Here is a 22,926-nt window from a genome sequence, read left to right as displayed (position 1 = left end):
AACCTCATTCTGCCGAACAAAATGAGAATATCAATGCTAGTGACTGCCAATTAATGACACACAGTGGCCCACATTTAATAACTGGAGAAAATACTGGAGAAAACACACTAGGCGCTGGGGAACTTGGGCACACAGGGGCAACAGTAGACTCTGAATCCGGGAGCTGCCCAACCGACACCTTAGCATCAGCAACCACAACCATATCCCCTAACCCAGAAATATGTGGAGCAAAAAGAAAAAGGAAGACACCGAAATCAGTCTGCTCCAAACGGAAACAACCTCCACGTTTGAACTTCCAGCATACTACACTAAATACATGGATTCAGGGCCCAAAAACCCCAGTTGCCCTAATCCCTGGCAGTGACCCAATACACTCAGCTTCATTGGAAATTTTAAATAACTCTGTACATACTCAGACGGAACCTATACAGACTTCTTTTTCTAATTTCACACTAGGGGACACTGCTATTGACATTATTATAGACACACTGTATGATCGGGTTAAAGTGCTTGTGGATAAAAAGCTTGCAAATCTATGGAAGCGTTTAGATCGCTTGGAATCCCTAACAACTACTAGGGCAAAATCCCCCAGTAATGAACCCAAACAGTTTTCCCAACTGGGCAGCTCTCAGGACAAATCAGCCCAGAGTGAGCTACAATCATCCCTAACCTCAAAAGCAGCCTCTTGTTTCTTGTGATGTTAATAGTAAAACTAGAGATACGATTCCTTTAAAATCACACACTGACCCTGTTAATATTCAAAATATAATTTCTTCTGTTTTATCATATCCCCAAATTGATGCTCATGCCATCTCCACAGCCTGTAAGAGTGCTGCTGGCATTAATAATAGTGGGCATGTCGAGACAAATAAGGATGTTTTAAGTCTACCCCCAGTGTCCTGTCCATATGTCCTGATTCTTGCAGGGGTACCCCCATTAGAGACGAACAAATCTGAGTCCTGGGAACAATTACAAAATAAAAGTGTGGATTGGTTGGCCAAATATAAAGGGTATAGGAGGTCTGATATATATGATATTCTAATGGTACAAAGGGTGGGCTGGGTTGGACCTGCGAGAAAATCTATTTGGGCGATTGTATTGTTATCAATTTCCACCGACCGAGCCTTGTTAGAGCAATACTGGCAGCAAGAGAGATTAACTGCCCCCTACCTACAAACATCTGTACACTACCCCTTGGCTTTTTTTATAGACCATCATTCGAACAGCAATCATTAATCGTCCCGTCCTTCCAGTCGACTTTGAATTTGAATTTAAAAGAATTTATAAAGCGCGCATACACCATGCGGTTTCTTGGCGCTGGGGGATACTAGTGCCAGGAGTACAGAGGGCTAGGGAGAGAAGGCTTGCTGGAACGGAAAGGTTTTAAGAGCCCTACGAAACTCCATATAGGTTCTCTGCCATTTCCGATCTTGATTCCCTCGATTGACCTTTAATTGAACCTCAATTGACTGAACTACCCCTATGGCACCTATGGAGACCATCCCAGTTAATAACGAACCTGTGGGTGAAACTAGCCTTGTTAATGATCGCCCCGATTCATTATTACAGGTCCTGAGCTGGAATGTGGCCTGATTGGCTTCTCAATTAAATCTCGATGAATGGGTTAACATGGTTAATAAATACGACATCCTTATGTTCCAGGAGACTTGGGCAACTAAAGAGCTATATCTTGAAGAATATGAATGTTTTAATACTATCTACCCCCATCCCAAGCAGGGTAGACCCCCAGGTGGCCTATCGACGTGGGTTAGTATTGCATCGGGTGGCAGCGTGAAACCAATTCCCACCAAAAATGCCAATTTTCAAGCTTTGATATGTTCAAGGGGGGTTTTCTATTTGCTTTATTAATTTCTATAAAAATGATTTTCTAACCACACCCAACGCAAACTTTGTCAATCTTTTCAATTTTATTTTAGATATGGATAAATTGCTGGGAAAGCAAAGATTGGCAGGGATATGTTTGGGGGGTGATTTTAATGCGAAGATTGCAGGAGGAAATACCCTGAATCCCATCCAACATATCTCAATCAACCCGTGCAAAAGGGGGTATGAATTAATAGATCATTTATCAAATAGCAGCTTTCTAAATGTTATAGACATTGCAGCCGTAAAGAATGAGGATAGTCCAATACCCACTTATAGAGGTCTTGGCCGAGCCTCAACTACAGACTATGTTTTTATATCAGCTTTATTAGAAGACCATTTAGCTGCGGCAGAGGTTAAAGCATCCATCTTTGGGGATCATAATCCAATCTTAGTCTCTTTTAGGGTTGCCCTTAGACCCGCCTTTAGAAAGGAGCCAGGGTCCGATAACATAGAATCATCGACAGACAACCTAAGAGTTAAATGGAAAGGCATGGACTGCCCTAGGGTGTTTCAAATGATGGTAAAAACCTATTCATCACTTTGTGAGACTTGCCTCATGTTGGTCAATCCTAACCCAGAGGCAGTTTCTGCTGTTGTCCTACTATGTGCAGGCATTAAAAAAATTGATCTTGAGACCTGTAGTTCCACCCAAGTCCGACCCTAGGTGGTTTAACACTTGTTCTAGGGCAAATAGGGAACTCAGAGTCACCCTATGATCTTCCCCGAGAGATTCTAACCTTATTAGATCATTAAAGTATACTTATAAAAAAGCAGTGAAGTATAGGCAAGATGTGATTTTAAAAGAGCACTGGAGTAACAATACAAATGGATTTGGTCAGCCGCCAAGTCACTGAGAGCGTTTGGCAATACACTTACCCCGATAAGCTGTAATATATCAAGTGAAGCGTGGGAAGCTCACTTTTCAAAAATATATGCTGCTTCATCTCAGTGTGAAGATACTTTTGACAACCCCGCTGCTGCCCAAATCCAAATTTCTTTATCTGAAGTTGAGGATGCAATTAATCAGCGCCTGGGCAATAAAGCCCCGGGCCCGGACGGGCTACCAATCGATCTTATAAAAGGCCAGAGTTCTGGGCCCCGTTGCTACTCAATGTTTTTAATAATCTGACAACAACTAAAATCCCCAATACTTGGTCTACATCTGTATTTGTTCCCATTTTTAAAAAGGGGGACAGATCCAACCCGAGCTACTACAGGCCAATCTCTCTAATTGATAACACTCTTAAGATATTGGGGAGGGTCTTATTTAATAAAATCTGAACTTGGGCAGAGGAAGAAAATATACTAAACAAATGTCAGCTGGGCTTCCGAAGTCATTTTGGAAAGGTGGAGCAGTGTCTTAATCTAAATTTAATTATAGGAAAATATACCATCGCTCCACACTGCCCCCTTTACCTAGCATTTATGGATCTTACCTCCGCTTTTGATTTTGTTAATAGATCTCGGCTCTGGCAACGCCTTTTAGATTATTGGTTGAATAAAGACTTGGTGTATTTTTTAGCATACCTGAACAGGGATTTAAGGGCTAGGGTGAGAATAAGCACGAACGGGGCAGTCTCAGGGGACATAGTGGTCAGAAGAGGCGTTAGACAAGGGTGTGTTCTTGCTCCACTCTTGTTTATTTTCCTATCAATGAGTTACATAATGCGCTGTCTGACCCAACTACAGATGTCCCAATGATTAATGGTAATAAACTGCCTGCCCTATTATATGCAGATGGTGCAGTTTTAATGGGACGTACACCCAATGCTCTGCAAATTTTAGTTCGGGGTTTTGTAGTTTTTATGAATAGTTTGGATCTTTGTACAAATTTTAAGAAATCCTTTTTAATGTGCTGCAGCCCCAAAAACGCCCTATTAATGTCATTATCTCGGGATCAGATACCCTGTTACGCACCCATACTTTCCCGTACTTGGGTTTACAATTTTCAGAAGATGGGTCCTGGGCACCTCATTTGGCTTATGGACGGACCAAATTTCTGAAAGCTGTCAATTCGATAATAAGCTTCCCTCGACCGAAAAGAATCGAGGTAATATTGCCCCTACTTAAAATCTATAAGACACAATGTGTACCAATTATGACTTATGGTGCTGAAATTTGGGGGTATATAAACCTGAAAAGTGGTCAGGCTGAAGAAAATATATTTTGCAGGAGAATTTTGGGGCTACCAATTTCATCATCTACTTTTGCCTGCCATAATGAGTTAAAACTATCTTACTTAGAGGATTATATTAGGTCCCGCCCTGTCATGTTTTGGCTGAAGGTCTGGCAAAACCCAGCAGCTTCGCTAACAAGGGAGATCATAGTAGACTGCGTAAAATGTGACAGGGGAGGTGACATACCGTGGCTCGCAGAAGTACAGGCACATCTGACAAGAGTCAATCTTGGTCATATTTTTCATAAATTAGACCAACTGGATGGAATTGATAAACACGCATTTACAATGCAACGGTCTCGCCTTTGCCAAAGTTAGAGCTATTGGCATTGTAAATGACAACATTTTTATTTATGTGTTGGTTTTGAAAGAAGATAAATAAATGGCATTGCCATTTACAATGTCAATAGCTTAATCCCTCGCAAATGCGAGGCCTATTGGATTTGCACCCCCACTCACACACACAGAGAGCCACACACACAGAGCCCCCACACACACACAGAGCCCCCCCACACACAGAGCCCCCCCACACACACACAGAGCCCCCCCACACATACACACACAGAGCCCCTCCCCACACACAGAGAGAGCTCCCCCCACACACACAGAGAGCTCCCCCCACACACACACACAGAGCTCCCCCCCACACACACAGAGAGCTCCCCCCCACACACACACAGAGCCCCCCCACACACACACACAGAGCCCCACACACAGAGCCCCCCCACACACACACACAGAGCCCCCACACACACAAAGAGAGCCCCCCCCACACACACAGAGAGCCACACACACACACACACAGAGCCACACACACACAGAGCCAATCAGTGAACCCCTGAAGCCCAATGCTTCAGGGGTTCACACGTAAATCAGGAGCATGAGTTTACTCAATCACCCACTTTATTTAAAGGACTGACGAATTCGCAGTTCTTTGCCAGCTGTCCCTCAGAGGAGGTAATTGTCATCAGCAAAAGGCGTCAGGGAAAATATCCCGCGATTTAACGTGTGGAAAATATAAGCCTTACAACCAAAACAAATCTGATAGGATCCTGCGGTGGGGGTGTGGGGTGTTCAAATCACAAAGATCTGCATTCCGAGAAACAATATTTTAAACTAGGCAAACTCTGAGAAACAAAACAGTTTAATTCAGCCATTTACCAAATGAAAATCCTATGCAAATAAGAAGCCACTGTATTCAAAATTCTTACTGGCCATAACAGCTCTGATGAATAAGACTCTAAAGAAAGAGTGAACCACTTCAGATTACAAAAGCTTCGTGCAATATGATTGAAGCAGTCAAAGGGCAATTTCTGGACACGCCAGCGTCTAATAGTTGAATGCAAAGATAACTCCATACATAGAAGCTATGGACCAAACTGAAACATGAAAGGGTCCAATCAGATCTTTGACCTGTCACCCAGGAGAATTCAAAGATGGTTGATGCAAGACTATACACGACAGATATGAAAAACGCATTGATAATTTGAGCTATCAATGTTTCGCCTCGTCCATCACCAGTTTCTGAACCCCCCTGAAATCCATACTTGTTCCTTTTAACAAAGATTTGATAGTAAGTAGTGCGTTTGTTATGTAAATGCGAATGAATGCTATTTATAAATGTATTGTTGGTTTGTTTACATAAACAATCCCCAATTCACCCCTTCAAAATATTTTGAAGTAAGGTAACAGACATCCGAATCCTGAGTCCAAGATGCAATGTGTTCTCTAGTGTAATATTTTGGTGACCTCTAGTCAAATAAAGATGCTCTGAACACGAAGCTGTAGAGAATGCGGACTGTTAGTTTCCCGCAAACTTAAAATTAAGATGATAAAAAGTGAGCTTGAGACCGACAGGCACCACAGATGCCAAGTAGTTCTATCACGCGTGACAGTCTTTTGCTTATCAGCAGTAGTAGCATATCGGAACGTACAGCCAATAGCTGCAACAGAAACAAAGATATGAGTCCTACTATCCAAGGTACTCGTGGATAACGCAACAGCTCTGTTTAATGGAGTTGTGCGTGACAGAAAGGGGTAACTTCGCAGAGCAAAGTAGAAAACGCACAGTGATATATTATCCTGGTAACTGCAGAAGGGAACAACTGAACATTTAAATCACCCAAGAAACATGACAAACCGCACATGCGCGGTGGAACTATATAGCTCACCGTAACTGATTGAAATTACATAAAGAAGCAACAACTGTTGCTACAAAGACAACAGGGCGTCAGACTCTTGGAATGTCCTGCCTGCATGCCAACCTCATCCCTCCAGTACCTGCTACCGGCTGCCCCCGGCGGGGGCAGTTGAGCCAGCGGGGTGGGATCTTCAGGTGGGACATGCTGCTGGAGCTGAGCTCCTTGCCACTTTGTGCCGGCAGCTCGGTCTCCCCTCTAAGAGTCTATGTCAGGTCTCGTGCCTCGCTAGTGTGCGTGGTCTCGTGCCTTAGCTTAAGGCCCCCTCTGTCAGTGGGCGCCAGTCAGACTCGCAGTGTTCGCTTCATTCACAGTGGGACTCAGATCCAGCCACAAAAACAAACACGCCAAACTCTCAGCGTGCACCACGGCCGGCGACAGCTTCCAGCTCCAGAGCCGCCGCTTCCGGGCGAGACTCACAGACAGCTGAAGGAAGGGGGGAGACGTCTCTGCAGTGCTGTCTAGCTCGTGTGGACACCCGCACCCCGCTGCAAGGACTACTCTACTGATTCGTTTATATCCTCGGCCACTTCAAATAACGCTCTTTAAATTTGACAAGGTTACAGCGAGCTGCTTAAAGAGTAATAAAACAGCCTATATAAAAGTCAGCAGGGGGTTTTGTAGAATACCGTCCTCAGTGCTTAGTTTCTAAAATATTAAGTGCAGGTGCTCAAATTTTTGTAGGAGGCCACACCCACGTCCTCGGATCCACCCACTTCCTCTCCTGGCTCCACCCTCTTCCTCTCTTGGCTCCACCAACTTTCGCCACTGGTTCCACCCGTCTATTTCCCGGATTCCAAAGTGGTCTTGGCTAACAATTAAAGACTGGCAGAGGAAGGAGTTGCCCATGACACTACCAGTTGGCAGCTCACCACTTCCAAAACCACTCCCCCACACTCAGTTAACCCCTTGTATGCTTGTGACGGAACTGCTCCGTCACAAGCCACGGGTGAGCTGTGCTTGTGAAGGAACGGTTCCGTCACGGCCCGCTCGGCGCGCCTGCTTGGCGCTGATTTCGCGCCTGCGCGGCGCATTCCATTGAGCGGGCGCGTTCGTGACGGAACCGTTCCGTCACAAGCATAGCTCACCCGCGAGCCGTGACGGAGCGGTTCCGTCACAAGCACGTGACCACCGCGTGGCCGCCCTACCCCCTTAGCGCTGCGGCGGAATAGCCGCCGCAGCGAAGAGGTTAAGCACACCAATGTATTTGAGCCTGCTCCTCAGGAAGGTGAAACTCCAGTGACGACTACCTGTTTAGTCTATGTAGTAGCATTATGGTACGGCACGGTTGGTGAGCTGTCCTGAATAGTGGCCAATTGGACCCACAATGAGTGGTACCTTTAGCCAGTACAACCAGGTTCTTAGTGCTGAAGCAACAATGCACAGAAAAATAAGGGTCTTGAAGCCTCGCTCCTTGCATACTGTATTGTAGCTAGAAGCTCTGTGGGGGCTCTAGGCAAACAGCACCATTTGCTGTTCAATGCTCAGTGCAGTAAGAGTCAGTTCTTAACTGAGGGAGTAACAGTAGCTGCAGCCGACTCTAAGCAGCAGGATATTTAGGGTTCTTTAAAGAGCAGTTACGGTGCTATGGAATCTACAACAGTACCGCAGACAGTAGAATGAGACCAGGAATGTCCTAAGGGGTCTAGGAAATCGAGTTTAAAGCCTCTAGTAAAGCCAGCCTTGGGATGAGCAAAGACACTCCCCCATGTGTACAGCCAAAGCGCTGCAGAAAAAAATGCATGCTGCATACGGCTCAGTCTCTGTTCAGGCTGTATTCCTGGCATTCTATTGCAGTGATTCCCCACCACCCCATTAAACTACGGGCAAATAACCTCCCCTCCTGCAGATCTGTTGATGCAACCTGCTCACCGATTTTCTGGTACCCCACATTTTAAGAAGAAGACTCAAGCGTTTCTTAAGCCAACACTGGCTCCAGTTGCAATGTCTTAAGATGCAGCATTGTGAAATTAATATTTACTGTTACAATGCATACCTTGAGGAACACTGTGACAGCTAACTGAACAGATTCCAAAGACACCTGCCTTTGCTTGTGCATTCTCTTTTTTTTATAATTTCGTAGCACAAAAGGATAGAAATATTACAATTAATAACCACCGCATGGAATCCCTCCCTCGTGGTAGCATTTCATTCCATTAGGCCCATCTATCCAACAGAGAAGGGCATCAACCATCGCATTTGCGGCACCCCAACAAGAGCAGACACCCACGAACTGCTAGGGTACACTCTCTGCAAATGAGACCACAGAGACAGGAAAGGTAACAGAAACGGAGTGCAGATGTTGCTGACTCAAAAGATATTTGGGAAACTAAAAAAACGATAGAGTGCAGTTTCAAAACAATATGCCAGCATTAGTGACTTACCATGACGTTGGCGGCTACAACCATTGGGTCGTCACACACGGATTCAGTGAGTCTACAAAGCATTCAAATTGCTTATTTTGCTAAATAAGCTTTTATCGTGTGGGGCCCACAGCTACTGTTCTTCCGTCACTGCTGCTGGCTTTTTACTTTAAAAAAAGATTTTGGTGCAAAAGTTAAAAGCCAGAAGCATTGGAGGAAGAGTTGCAACCACGGGCCCCACACTATAAAACGTTCTTTAGCATAAAAATACATTAGAAGCTTACATTGCTGACAAAAATAGCACTGGTGAAAAGGGCTTACTTACTGGCACTGAGGAAGTCCAGCCTTTTTATTAGTTTTAAGTAATGTGAGAGGGAGAAGACCTGCATGCTGATTGCCTCCGTCGTCAGATAATAATTAAGGCGGCAACTGCGCAGTATCCTGAGCAGGCCACGGGCCGAGAGTGAAAACACTTCTGATTGGTCTGATTAGTGCCACAAACATGATGATTTGACAAGGAGGGACGGGGTCAGGCTACTAATATATTTTGCAATCATTTATTGGTAGTGCACTATGCTAGCGAGCTACCAATGAATAACTGCAAAATTTAAATGGGGTGTTACAGTGTTGGTGACCTACGCCGAGGCAGGGAATCACCAGCTTTAGTTTCTGACGGTAATGTTCTTAGTTTCTGACGGTAATGTTCTGTGTGTGGATCATATTTAGGTATGCGGCCGAGCAGCTGTATTCATGTGCGATATTATCTGCTCTTCATGGGGATGTGGGACTGGAACAGTGGCAGTACTCAGAGCAGTGCGCAGCCAATAAAAGTATGAATCATTCAAAGCAAGTCAGGTCCCGGGCCGGCAGCCAATCACAGCGCGGCCCGGGGAATGACGTCACGGGGGTGTCCCGGGCGGCAGATTCGGGGGCGTGTTTTTCGTGCTCTTCCCTTACCATTGGCTGGAAGGTAAAATTCCAGCCAATGGGAAGAGGAGAGAGCGGGACTTAAAAAAAAAGACACGGAAACGCCTCCGAATCGCGTTCCGACGGGGAAATAGTCCATTTATGGAGCTAGCCAATGGAAGACAGAGGCGGGACTAAGCCCCACACTGTAGGAACATAAGATTTCGCTGGGCGGAGCTAGTGCTCCGGCCCAGGCGAAACCTAAAAAGATTGTCCGCAAAGCTCTATATAAATACTATGAGGACACAAGATACGCACAGGAACACACCAAAGTATCCATGGCTCAATATATATCAATTGCAGAAGAAGGTGGGCCTTCCACTTGTGTACCCGCTAGGTTTCTTTTAGGAGATATTACTAGTTGGGAGCGAAGCCTTCTTTTCCACCTTAGAGCCGGTACAATAAAATACTTGTTATGTTTTCCCAACATTGAGGATCAGGCTTGCCCCTGTGGCAATGTAGGAATGCAGTCTATGTTGCATTTCCTGTTTTTCTGCACTTTTTATCAAAAGTATAGTATGCAGCTATTGATCCCATTTTTTAGGGTTAATGGAACAACAGATTTTAAGGTTGCATACAGAATTATTCTCCAGCTTAATGGTGAGGATTTAACATATTGAGTTTGCACTGTTTAAAAAATGGCTATCCGTTCACGTTCCTCCATGAATTCTTGAATGATGGATTAGGAAGCACTACATGCACTTTTTGATTTTATACTCAAACGGGGTAATACGTGATCCGAGCAACATCCGGACGTATAGAGCACCATGTATGAAATTTTATTAGTTTGTCTTTTTGCTGCTAAATGGCTATCCGTTCGCGTTCCTCCATGAATTCTAGAATGATGGATTAGGAAGCACTACATGCACTTTTTGATTTTATACTCAAACGGGGTAATACGTGATCCGAGCAACATCCGGACGTATAGAGCACAATGTATGAAATTTAATTTGTTTGTCTTTTTGCTGCTATTTTTCTTAGTTTAATTTGCACTTAGCACACTGGCACTTTCACTCATGACGTTGCTATTTTAATAATCTCGTGTGACTATTAAATTGTCTTATGTGGTTTATATTCTTAATAGAAGCTGAGGGTTTTTAATGTGATCCAATAATTTGCCCATCTTTGCTGCTATCTTTTGAAATGTTTGCACTTTGCACTTTGGCACTTTAATATTGAAGCTGCTATTGAGGATTTGTGATATTTCTGCAATGATTTTATTGAATTGTTTTTATAGTTGAGCTCTGTTTTTTAAAATTTCGAGATGAGGGACTAATGTAAATGCTTATGATTAACTATGAGAAATGTCTGTCTGTACTTTTATGGATAGAGCATATCCGAATAAAGATCAATGAAACTGAAACTGAATACCATAAAGAAAAGGTAAAATGTGTTTATGTGTAATCTTAAAATCATGTAAGCATTCCAGGTTACATCAATGTTTTAAACTGTGCCTGGGAACTCGGTGGAGCCTCTTACCAATATAGGGAGAAGTGCAAAAGTGTTGAGGAAGACTGTTAATGTTTAGGGCCTAGCTGCATCATCTCATTCTTACAAGAAAGTGTTAAGTCCATTATTGTCTAATCAATGTGCTATGTTAATCATAGTAAAATTCATAATCCCTAATGGAATGTAAGACCCTCAGTACTAATCAGATGGAAAAATGGTCTAGTATAAATATCCAACTGCAGGGTAGATAGTGTTGTAAGGAACTTGGTGGTTAAATTCGATGCTGGGCTCACTGTTGAATCTCAGAAAAAATCACAGTCTAGTTCATGTTTTCTGACTATGAGATCCATGAGACGTATGATGCATTTTATTCCCTTGGCACATAAACAACTATTGTTCACGCCTTGATCACTTCTAAACTGGATCTGTATGTCAGGCTTCCTTCATTTCTGGTTCAGGTCTTCAGATCATTCAAAATGCTGCTGTCCGATTGGTCCTGAAATTCCCACCCTGGTGCACGATCTCAAGTCACTTGCATCAGCTTCATTGATTACCGTTTATTAGAAGGGTGCAGTTCAAGGCCCTCACTTTTTTCTTTCAAGATTTTTAACCCAAGGGTACATCTCTGTATTAGGCGCCAGTTCAAGCTGTCCTCCCAGGAGTGCCCCCTTCATTTCAAAAACCTTAAATTGTTTCAAACCCTCCCGTTGTTAAATCCAGAAGAGGGGCCGTTCCTTTGCCTACCTGACATCCAGATTGTTCAATGCTTTACCTCTGGCCTTGAAAAGTTGTCCATCTTAAGTGGGTTTCAGGAAAAAGCTAAAAACACTTCTTTTGACTCGGCAATAACCCTTTCTTAACCCCTTCCAGGCTGATGACAGCTGGGCTCGTCATGGCGTAGCCTCCTCGCACGCTGATGACGAGCCCAGCTCGTCACGTAACATGCGATTATAGAATTCTCAGCGTGCGAGCGGAATTCCGCTAGCGCGCATGAGGTTAAGCTTGCTTTTGCCTGGACAAGGTGGAACATCTTTTTGCGATCGCCAGGACACCTATTAGGTAGCTGTGTGCTTTACAAATGTATTGTATTATAGTGCTCACCCACGAGCTTACTAAACTCAACTTTTTGGAGTACACTCACCACCTGATACTGGGCAGGACTTTGTGTAGAGGGCTATTAAATAAATAAGCATTTACGTGCCTATTTAATGGGAAGCACTCACAAGCCTACATAATGTCTCATGTGAAGCATCTCTTGAGTTGCAGAAAGCCAGGATAGGCTTGTGGGTAGGCTGGTTGAAGAATGTAATCCCAGGTGTAGCATTACCAAGAAATGTATAGGTTACCTTTCGATAAGGAAGTAGAGCAATAGGCTTAGAAGGGTTTGCTTAGGTTATTTGTCTGCACGAGGAAAGCTTGCACTGTTCTTGCTGTAAATGCTCGGTATTTTAGTGAAGATTGAGACAACCAGTACTCTAAAATATGACCACCAGTATTGGCTTTGTCACTGCTTGTAATGTGATATCGTCAGTGTTTTGGAAAAAAAACATATTTTTTGCATTTGGTGGGATGGTTTTCACTCCTACGTGCTTCATTTTTTTTTACTCTCCAATGCTTTCATTTTTTGTTCTTTTTTTTATGCCATGCTTTGTGAGGCATTTGGCTCCAAGGCACATATTTCGAACTACTTGATGTATCTATTCTCTTGTTATCGGGTTCTCTCATCCTTCTGAAAAGCACTTTTGTGTAGCCTTGCAGGCACTAAAGACTGAAATATTAATAATAACAATCCATATCTAAAATAAAACATGTGATTTACACACTCCAGATGACATCACTCCGGCCTGGAAGACACAGACGCACTATAGAAGAATCAGTCAATAGGCCATTTTTCCACTTCAGCATATTGATACATGTTTTAGCACACTGTTACTAAGTCAGATGTTTATGCTTCATTGTTTCTGACAAATTAAGAGTTGATATATTTCCAGATGGGAAAGTACAGATGAGTACTTTCGATTGGTTGTCATTCTAAATTCGAAGAAGTATTATTGACAGTTTTATAAACATTTAAATGTTTTAATCCAAGTAAATCATTCTCTCAATCCTTTCAAAAACAAAAAAAAAATCCCTTTGACATGTTTTGCTTTCGAAGTAAATATATGTTCTTTAAAGATTTAATACTTTCCAAACACAAATTGGAAACAGCAGAGTGCTTTGCGGAAGAGTTTAATGTTTCAGTGAAGACATCTGCACACAAGAAACCTTACCAATCCTTTTCGAACAAATTGCCAAAACAATGAAGCAGAATCACATTAAAATATATAGTTAAAAAAAAGCAATAGAATTGTGAATGATAAATCAACAATATTAAATTTATAGAAATAATTCAGGGACAGGAACAGTACTTTTTCTAACCCCTGAGCACCGGTACGATTCCACTATCTGCACTATTAATACTTGCGCCCAAGAGTACAACATAGATTATTGATTTTAGTTATTTGTGTTTGTTAGCACCTTGAGCAAAAATGCTACATCAGTGAGTGAAACTCAATTCATGGTTTCATTAAGTGTGTATGCCTGAATTAGATGCGAGAGTGTGCTAACTATGAAAAATACAGCCAAAACATAATTATGCGCCGGGGCACAACGGGCGTTTGCCCCAACTTTCTGCACCCAGGGGCACTTTGAGATTAGAGAAGGGGCTGCAAATTCTTGTGCATCCCTTTATGTAGTAATACAGATAGAGCAGGAGCACATAGAATACCAGTCCTATCTTTAACCCCATAGCTGCGGGCCTAATTCTCCCGCGGCGCGGGAGTGAGGGGGGCCGCGAGCGGCGCCCGGTGCTGATGACGAGCTCGGCTCGTCATGCAGCACGGTGGCGCTGTGCTGATGACGAGCTGAGCTCATCATGGCCACGGCCACTCAATGGAACGCCCAGCACAGCAGGGTAATTATCCTCGCATGGGCGTTCCGCGGAGGCCATGACGAGTTCAGCTCGCCATCAGCACAGCGCCACCGTGCTGCATGACGAGCTGAGCTCGTCATCAGCACGGAAAAGGCTAGAGGGTGTTCCCTCATTTGCATGAGGACATGGCCCCACTCAAATGAGGGAACCAATTTGCCTCTGCGCTGTATTACTGGCATGGGTGCAGAGGCAATTCAATTCAATATGTTTATTAAGAATTTGGATCTCTAATGAGGTCCACTTAAGACATACATAGATAGACATATTAAAAATACCAACAATATTTACAGAAAACACTTCAATAAAAACCATTATATCTATGTCACTACACAGTTTTGTACAGATTAGTTCATCTTAAAGATATCTGAATTTTTCAAAATCAGCTCTGGAGGCTCCTTCAGGCAGCACAGGGAGCCCCGCAGTAAAGAAATACAAATGTTTGCACTGTAGGAAGGGAATACAGAATAGAAAAACATAATTATTGTAACAGAGAGCAAAGTTACAACAATTTGATAAGCATTTTTATCCCAGCAGTTAACAAAAACTATTAAAATCTAATAGTTATCCCACTATAACACCCTCACAATAAATCCCAAATGAATAAGGAAAATCAAGTGGCAGCAGTGAATTTATGAGCCAGGTAGGATTCTGTAAAACTAATAACATACCAAACCAACTGCTTATTTTCCCTGGTTACGAAAATGTTGGCATAAAGTAGCAGCTTCATATAACAATTTTTAAATAAAGTACATCATATAGCAGCAACAACATAGCAGCAATCATATAGTTAAAACCTATACTGTAGCAGCAAAAGACAAAATCATGTTAAATTATGTGCAATTTAGAAAATATCATACCATAGCAGCATCATATAAGAACATATTTGATAAAAAGTGCATCATAAAGCAGAAAAGTCTTTCCCTTTAACAACATATTTAAAAACAGATTAAAAAAAACCAGTTATGTGTGAACAGCAATGAGATAACAGCAGTCACAAGTGCAAATTTTACGCAGGTGAGAAATAGACTCAGATGGACGATGAAAACATAAGAGCTTGGGACTTTAGGGGTATATTATGAGAAAGCAAATTAAATGCACAACCAACCATACACTAAGAACAATTATGAAAGTTTCAAATATGTTTATAAACTCCTAGAAAAAGTTAAAGAGTTTTATACACACCGTTTCATTTTTTGGAAAAAGCAAGAATTCTCAAGTTGATGATACGTTATTGATGACATTCTGTATAAACATTGGTCGAAGCCACTTGAATCGAAGTGAAGACAGAGCTGGGCATACAAACAAGATATGATCAAAATTCTGGGTGCCCTGATTACAGAAGTTACAGTTTTTTCACCTTTCCTGTTAAGCGGCCAATCTGTGGTTAAATCATTTAATGGTAAAAGGTTCATGCAAGGAAGGGTAAGCCACCGGCGAATACAGTGGCTTAGATTCCAGGAAAGATACTTCTGGGGAACTCTCGAGGAAGATGCCTTAACTATTATTTCCAATCTGACCCTTGTTCTACAGATATTAACATCTCTCTCGTGGCTAACTATGCCACTTGAAATCTTTAAGAAAGATTTCAAGTGGCACACAACATGACAACGTTGTTGATATACCTTCGCCTTATAAAAATAAGGCGAAGGTATATCGACAACGTTGTCATGTTGTAGAGGGGAACGTCCCAAAAACTAGAACAGTTAGGTGTATGGTTAAATGAAAGGAACCCCAACATCCAGTTCACTCTCAACTCAAGCAATGTGGAAATGAACTTTCTTGACATAATGGTGATACATGTTGAAGGAAAAAGGTATACTTCCTTATATACTAAAGAAACAGACAGAAACACGCTGTTACACTTCCCGAGCTTTCACCAAAGAAATTTGTCAATTCTTAAGAATAAGACAAAACTGTTAAAAGAAAGATTACTTCTCCAATGCAAAAATCCTTTTTGGAAAACCTGGTAGAACGAAATTACCCCCAGAAAATTGATGAAAGCGAGCAATGATAAGTGCGTGGTAAACACCAAGAGAGTCCCTGCTAATATCAAGAGAAAAAGTGAAAGAAACGCCCCTAGTATGTGTGACAACTTTCTCTGGCTACACCAATGAAATATAAAAAATCGTGAAAAGAAACTGGCAATGCGTCAAAAGGTTGGAACCCTTTAAGGAACCACCGATTTTCGCTCTCAAAAAAAACAAAAGCATCAAAGACCACTTAGTGTGGGCAAATACAAAAAAGAAAAAGCACCAATCGAGATTGCAGTCCATGTTATCACTACCACCAGATAAAGGCCACCACAGGTGCGGAAGTTGTAATTCGTGCAGCAGCACCATTGAAGGTAGTGTATTTAACTATGGAAGTAAAAACATCAGACATGACAAATTTACGAATTGTAACCACGAATGTGGCGTACTGCGTAAACTGCCCTTGCCAACTAGCACACGTAGGCAAAACCACTCAGCCAATAAAAACTTGATTCACACAACATAAGTCACGCATTAAATGCAAGGTAAAAACTGCACCCATGGTAAAACACTGTATAGAAAAGAATCATGCACCGCATGAGATGAAGTGGACAGTGCTGAAACATATAAAAGGCCGAATGATAGACGCTATTCTGGATAACTTTGAAGGAAAGTACATCCTGAAATTAGGCACTATGGAAAATGGACTTAATGAGCTTTCTGAAATTATGCATTGCGCCTATTTCTCTTCATGCAAAGCAAAAGATTGGGAGTAGCCAATTATTCATGAAGCAAAAGCCCAACTTCCCAAGCAGTGTTCTCCATAAACTGTTAAAAAAAGGCTTGATCAAAAAAAAAAAAGACCTGTTTATCAGCCGGTAGCCTTGACAACCAGGACTCCGTAAGTCAGGCATAGAAACTTCCCTAAACCAGACATCTAAGAGGCAGTGGCGTGACGACAAGAACGTGAAGACAGCCTCAAGAAGAATATAATTGGCCCTCAATTAACACGTGACCAACACGGAAGCCGGATGCCGAAAACAGAGCGCCGGAGAACATAACGCTGAAAACCAATTAATCAATCAATCAAGAAATTTGTATAGCGCGCTACTCACCCGGCGGGTCTCAAGGCGCTTGGGGGAGAGGGGTCCGCTACTGCTCGAATAGCCAGGTCTTGAGTTGCTTCCTGAAGGAGAGGTGGTCTTGGGTCAGACGGAGGTGGATGGGGAGGGAGTTCCAAGTCTTGGCCGCCAGGTAGGAGAAGGATCTTCCTCCCATGGTGGTTCTTCGGATGCGTGGAATGGCGGCAAGGGCGTGGCTGGTTGATCGCAGCTGTCGGGTGGGAGTGTAGAAGGTCAGGCGGTCGTTGAGGTACCTGGGGCCCAGGTCGTGGAGGGCCTTGTGTGCGTGGGTGAGGAGACGGAATGTGATTCTCTTGCTGACGGGGAGCCAGTGCAGGTCTCTTAGGTGTCCGGAGATGTGGTTGTGTCGGGGGATGTCCAGGATGAGTCGTGCGGAGGCGTTCTGGATGCGTTGGAGTCTTTTCTGCAGTTTGGCTGTGGTTCCGGTGTAGAGGGTGTTTCCGTAGTCCAGTCGGCTGGTGACGAGTGCCTGGGTGACCGTCTTCCTGGTTTCGGTGGGGATCCATCGGAAGATCTTACGGAACATGCGTAGGATGTTGAAACACGATGATGAGACGGCGTTGACTTGTCTGGTCATCAAGAGGGAGGAATCCAGGATGAAGCCCAGGTTGCGTGCGTGGTCCGTTGGTTTTAGTACGCTGCCTAGGGCCGGGGGCCACCAGGAGTCGTCTTAGGCAGAGGGTGCTGATCCAAGGATGAGGACTTCCGTCTTGTCTGAGTTCAGTTTCAGGCGGCTGTTCTTCATCCACTCGGCTACTTCTTTCATCCCTTCGTGTAGGTTGATTCTGGCGGTAGCGGGGTCGTTGGTGAGGGAGAGGATCAGCTGGGTGTCGTCGGCGTAGGAGATGATGTTGAGGTTGTGTTGGAGTGCGATGGCTGCGAGGGGGCTCATGTAGACGTTGAAGAGGGTGGGGCTGAGTGATGATCCTTGTGGTACGCCGCAGATGACTTTGGTGGCCTCGGATCTGAACGGGGGGAGGCGGACTCTCTGGGTTCTTCCGGCGAGGAACGAGATGATCCACTCCAATGCCTTCTCTTGGATTCCGACGTTGGTCAGGCGTTGTACTAGGGTGCGGTGGCAGACAGTATTGAACGCTGCGGAGAGGTCCAGGAGGATGAGGGCCGCTGTTTCCCCGTTGTCGAGCAGGGTTCGGATGTCGTCAGTGGCTGCGATGAGGGCGGACTCCGTGCTGTGGTTGGCACGGAAGCCGGACTGTGAGTGGTCGAGGGACCCGTTAGCCTTGAGGAAGGCGGCAAGCTGTCTGTTGACTGTCTTCTCGATGACTTTGGCAGGAAACGGGAGGAGCGAGGTGAGGCGGTAGTTCTTGAGGTCGGTGGGGTCTGCTGATGGTTTCTTCAGGAGGGCGCTGAGTTCGGCATGTTTCCAGCTCTCCAGGAAGGTGGCGGTGTTGAAGGAGCAGTTGATGATGTCCCGGAGTTGGGGTGCGATGACGGAGTCGGCCTTGTTGAAGACGTGGTGGGGGCATGGGTCGGTTGGTGATCCAGAGTGGATGGTGTTCATCGTGTGGATGGTGTCTTCGGTGCTGATTGGGGTCCAGGCGCGGAGGGTGGTGGTGGGGGGTGTTGGTTCTGTGGTTAGGTGCGTGGTCTGTTCGCCGAAGCTGTTGTGTATGTCTGCGATCTTGCTGTGGAAGAACGAGGCGAGTGAGTCGCAGAGGTTCTGTGAGGGGGTGATGTTGTTGTTTCCGGCGCTGGGGTTGGATAGCTCTTTGACGATGCTGAAGAGTTCCTTGCTGTTGTGTGCGTTGTTGTCTAGTCGATCCTTGAATGCGGACTTCTTGGTGGTGTGGATCAGCTGGTGGTGTTTGCGGGTGGCGTGCTTGAGGCGGTCATGTTGTCTGTGGTCGGGTTTTTTTGCCAGGCTTTCTTGAGGGTACGGCAGTTCTTCTTGGAGTTCTTGAGGTCGTCGTTGAACCAGGAGGCAGTCTTGCTTCCGGGCCTGTTGGGATGGTTTTTCAGGGGTGCGAGGTCGTCAGCGCAGTTGGTGATCCACTGTGTGAGGTTGATGGCTGCTTGGTTGATCTGGCGGGAGGGTTCTGGTTCAGTGATGTGGTGAGCTGGTCGGTGATCTTGTTCCAGCTCCTGCAGGGAACCTGTTGCGGGAGGTGGTGAGTCATGGTCTTTCTGAAGCTGAAGTGGACGCAGCTGTGGTCTGTCCAGTGGAGTATGGTGGAGTGGCTGAAAGAGACGTACTTGCTGGATGAGAAGATTGGGTCAAGCGTGTGTCTGGCATAGTGGGTGGGGGTGGTCACCAGTTGCTTGAGTCCGAGGTTGGCGAGGTTGTCCAGCAGGGTGGTGGTGTTGTTGTCGTTGTTGTTCTCCAGGTGGAAGTTGAGGTCCCCTAGGAGAATGTAGTCGGCGGAGGGGAGGGCGTGTGGGTCGATGAAGTCTGCGATGTCTTTGCTGAAATGTGTGCGGGGTCCTGGAGGCCTGTAGATGAGGGTGCCTCTGAGTGTGGTCTTGGGGTCGGTGTGTATCTGGAAGTGAAGATGTTCAGCGGCTGAAAGGGTGTCGTCGGAGTTGGTCGTGATGCGGATGGTGTTCTTGTGGACGATGGCGATGCCTCCTCCTGTCTGGTTGATGCGGTCCCTTCGGGTGATCTTGTAGCCGTCCGGGATGGCTATGGCGAAGTCGGGCGCTGAGGAGGCGTTCATCAATGTTTCCGTGAGGAAGGCGACGTCCGGCGATGTGGTGTCGAGTAGGTTCCATAGTTCCACGGCATGTCTGTGGACGGAGCGGGTGTTGAGCAGGATGCACCTCAGGTGGTTGCTGTTGGTACTCGGCTTGGCGGGTGCGGGAGCGGCTTACCTTCGGATGCAGGAGAACTTGCAAGATTGGCAGGTGAAGGGTCCGTGGGTGCGTCCTGGGGTGGCTCGGTGGCAGCCGGGGATCCGGCCGGTGTTGAGTGCACTGAGGGTGGCGGCGTCGTACGTCCGGCGGGTGGGATGGCATCTTCCGGGGCCAGGGGGTCTGGCGCTGGGCGCGGTCCAGGCGTGGACGGGCGCAGACGGGCTTGCCTTTGGCTTTGCCTTCGACGTGCACGCGTGGACTCTGCCATAAATGGGAGGTGGGAGCGGGGTGGCGAATGGGAGAGGGTCAAGGAAACCAGTAGGAGTGGGGGCGGGCCGCGGGGGAGCAGCGGCAGGGAGCGGGGTGGGCAGCGGGCCAGAAGAGCTAGGGCAGACGGCAGCTACTAGGTAATAAACAGGGGTTCTGCCCAAATTACCCTCCCATACCTGGGCAAGGAGCATCATAGAGATGAAAAAGTAGAAAAAGTGGTACTGAGGAACCAATAAAGCATGGGCTACAAGATACAGTTTATTATCCTGTTTTTACAGTTATTTCTGTCGTCATTAAATGATATAATTTAAGAAGGACAATGTTATGAGTCATAAGACAAGGTGGCCAAAATATATACAATATACAAAAAGACAAAAAGACCTATAAATGCAATATATACATTATATATACAACAGTGTGTACCCTAAACAAAAAGAAAAAAGAAGAACACATCAATTTTCTGTAAATACCCACTCCGCAATTTGAGTGGAGTATCACAACCAAGGTAGTCCTTATAGCGCGTAAGTTATTATTTCTTATAATCATAAACGAAGTAATGATTATTCAAGGCGCCTAATATTAATCACAAAATATACAATGTGGTAGGACTCCTTAAGCAGATGTCGACGCAGTTGCGGTCGCGTTTCCGCCAACAGTTTCTTGTGGCATCATCAGGACAAGGGTACTTTAAAGGCTCACGTGGTCCCCACCAAGCAGGGGACACAACGGGCAGAAGGCAGCAGCAGGGGGCAGAGCACAAAAGGACAACAGAGCAAAACAGTACAATTGGGGCAATACTACGACGAGCACAAAAGGGCAACAGAACAAAACAGTACAGTTGGGCAGTACCATGGCGAGCACAAAAGGGCAACAGAACAAAACAGTACAATTGGGGCAGTAATATGGCGATACTACCAACCACAGCGGGGGCACAATCAGGTCAGCGGTACAGCGATTCGAGCGGCGGCGGCAGCAGGGGACCGGGTGACTTCCTGGAGGGGCCACGTGGCGGGTAGAGCGACCGGCACTGACGAGGTTGAACCAGGACAGAAGTGTCAAAGCGCGAACTTCAGGAATTGAAGACTGGATCTGAGGGTAGACACATGACTTCACCCCTTCTTTGCGCCCACAGAAATCAAGTACACACAACAGGGACAACAGCAACTGAACAAAAGAAACATCTTCCAGAGCCCAATAGAAAAGTAGGTTCCAGTTGACAGCAGGTAGGAGCACAGCATATGGCTGTTGTAAAAACAGTGTTGCAAAAACAGTGTCCTTCTCATAATTTAATTTAGAATCCAAACCTAATTATTCCTTTTTTTAAATATTTCACAGAAAAAATCCCAGCCCTGAGGAAGAACTTCCTAGAATCCTCCTGGTCCCCACACAACAGACAAAACACGTCGGCAAACCCTCCTCTCACTCCCCTACCTCATAAGGCCAAGAATATCGCCATACGCAATTGGAAAATAAATCATTAATTCACCAGTTTAGCCAACAAACAGTGGTGTAAACCAAGACAAGACATATAAAGGCGTTCTCTGACCTTTAACCCTTTTCTTTGGACCAGGTATTGATTTAGTATCGAGGACAAGTAGACAATATCCCGATACACGAGAACAATGTAGTAGGACAAGTTGATTTCAATACATTGTTCAAGAATAAGTGTTATGATCTATATGATTTATGCACTGTATATATTTACTGCACTTTTAATATGTATGAATACGTAATGTATAGTTAAAAACGCATGTATTTCAACCAAGATACTAATATAATGAAATAATTATGAATTAAAAAAATCTGTTTGTAAATGAAATGCTTGAATTGAATATTGACTATGCTTTAAATTGATTATCTTTTGATTTGCATGTTGACCCACAAAAAGAGTGGTTATGGGAAATCCAGTTTATTAGTTGAACAGCAAAGTAAGTAAGAGTTTCTCCCTACTATTGGAAGAATATGTTTTGATTTTATGGTCATAGAGATATTTTTCAAACTTAATGCAATGCAAAATATAGGCATTGCGACCGCTGTGGTGGCGGTGGCATCCTAATGCCTACTGCGGGACCGCCAACAGCCTGTCGGGTGATCCCATATGCGACAGGGTGGCAGGTGGACAAAAGTCCGCCCGCCATTCTAATCGGGCCCTTAGTACTTAGAAATCCAGGGCAGGTATTATATAATGTTTTATGTGCCAGGGACAACACCTTGAGCATGACCCTTTTTCTTACAGGAAGGCAGTGTAGCTTAATCAGTTCATTAAAAAATGATTGATGGTAGGAATGAATAATATCAGTAAGGCAGTAGCATTCTGTACTACCAACCTATTTAAGGACACATGATTAGTACTCAATTAAAGGGCGTTGTGGGAATCGCAGCAAGATGGGATCAGGACTAAGACAAAAGATTTCTGCAAGGAAAAGAGATAAAAGGAAAGGTTTTCCTGAGAATCTTAATCATATTCAAATTGGGGGTGGGTGGAACTTGTGGAATTTTATTCAGTGGAATTTCACAGAGTTGCAAAAAACTCTGCGAGATTCTGTGGAGTTCCGACACTGGGCAGAAATAGGCACGTCGCACTGCTCAAGCTGTGATTAAGCGTCGGAAGCGCATTCGGTGTTGAAAAATCAGAGCAAACAGCACCACGCCATGCACCATAGAGCATACCTACTCTAGTTGTTTTTGCTTCCACTCGAGTAGATTTCCTACTCGAACAGGAG

Source organism: Lissotriton vulgaris, chromosome 5, assembly GCF_964263255.1.
Source record: "Lissotriton vulgaris chromosome 5, aLisVul1.2, whole genome shotgun sequence".
Lineage (NCBI taxonomy): Eukaryota > Metazoa > Chordata > Amphibia > Caudata > Salamandridae > Lissotriton > Lissotriton vulgaris.
The sequence above is the reverse complement of the archived record's forward strand: the minus strand, read 5'-3'. Positions refer to the sequence as shown.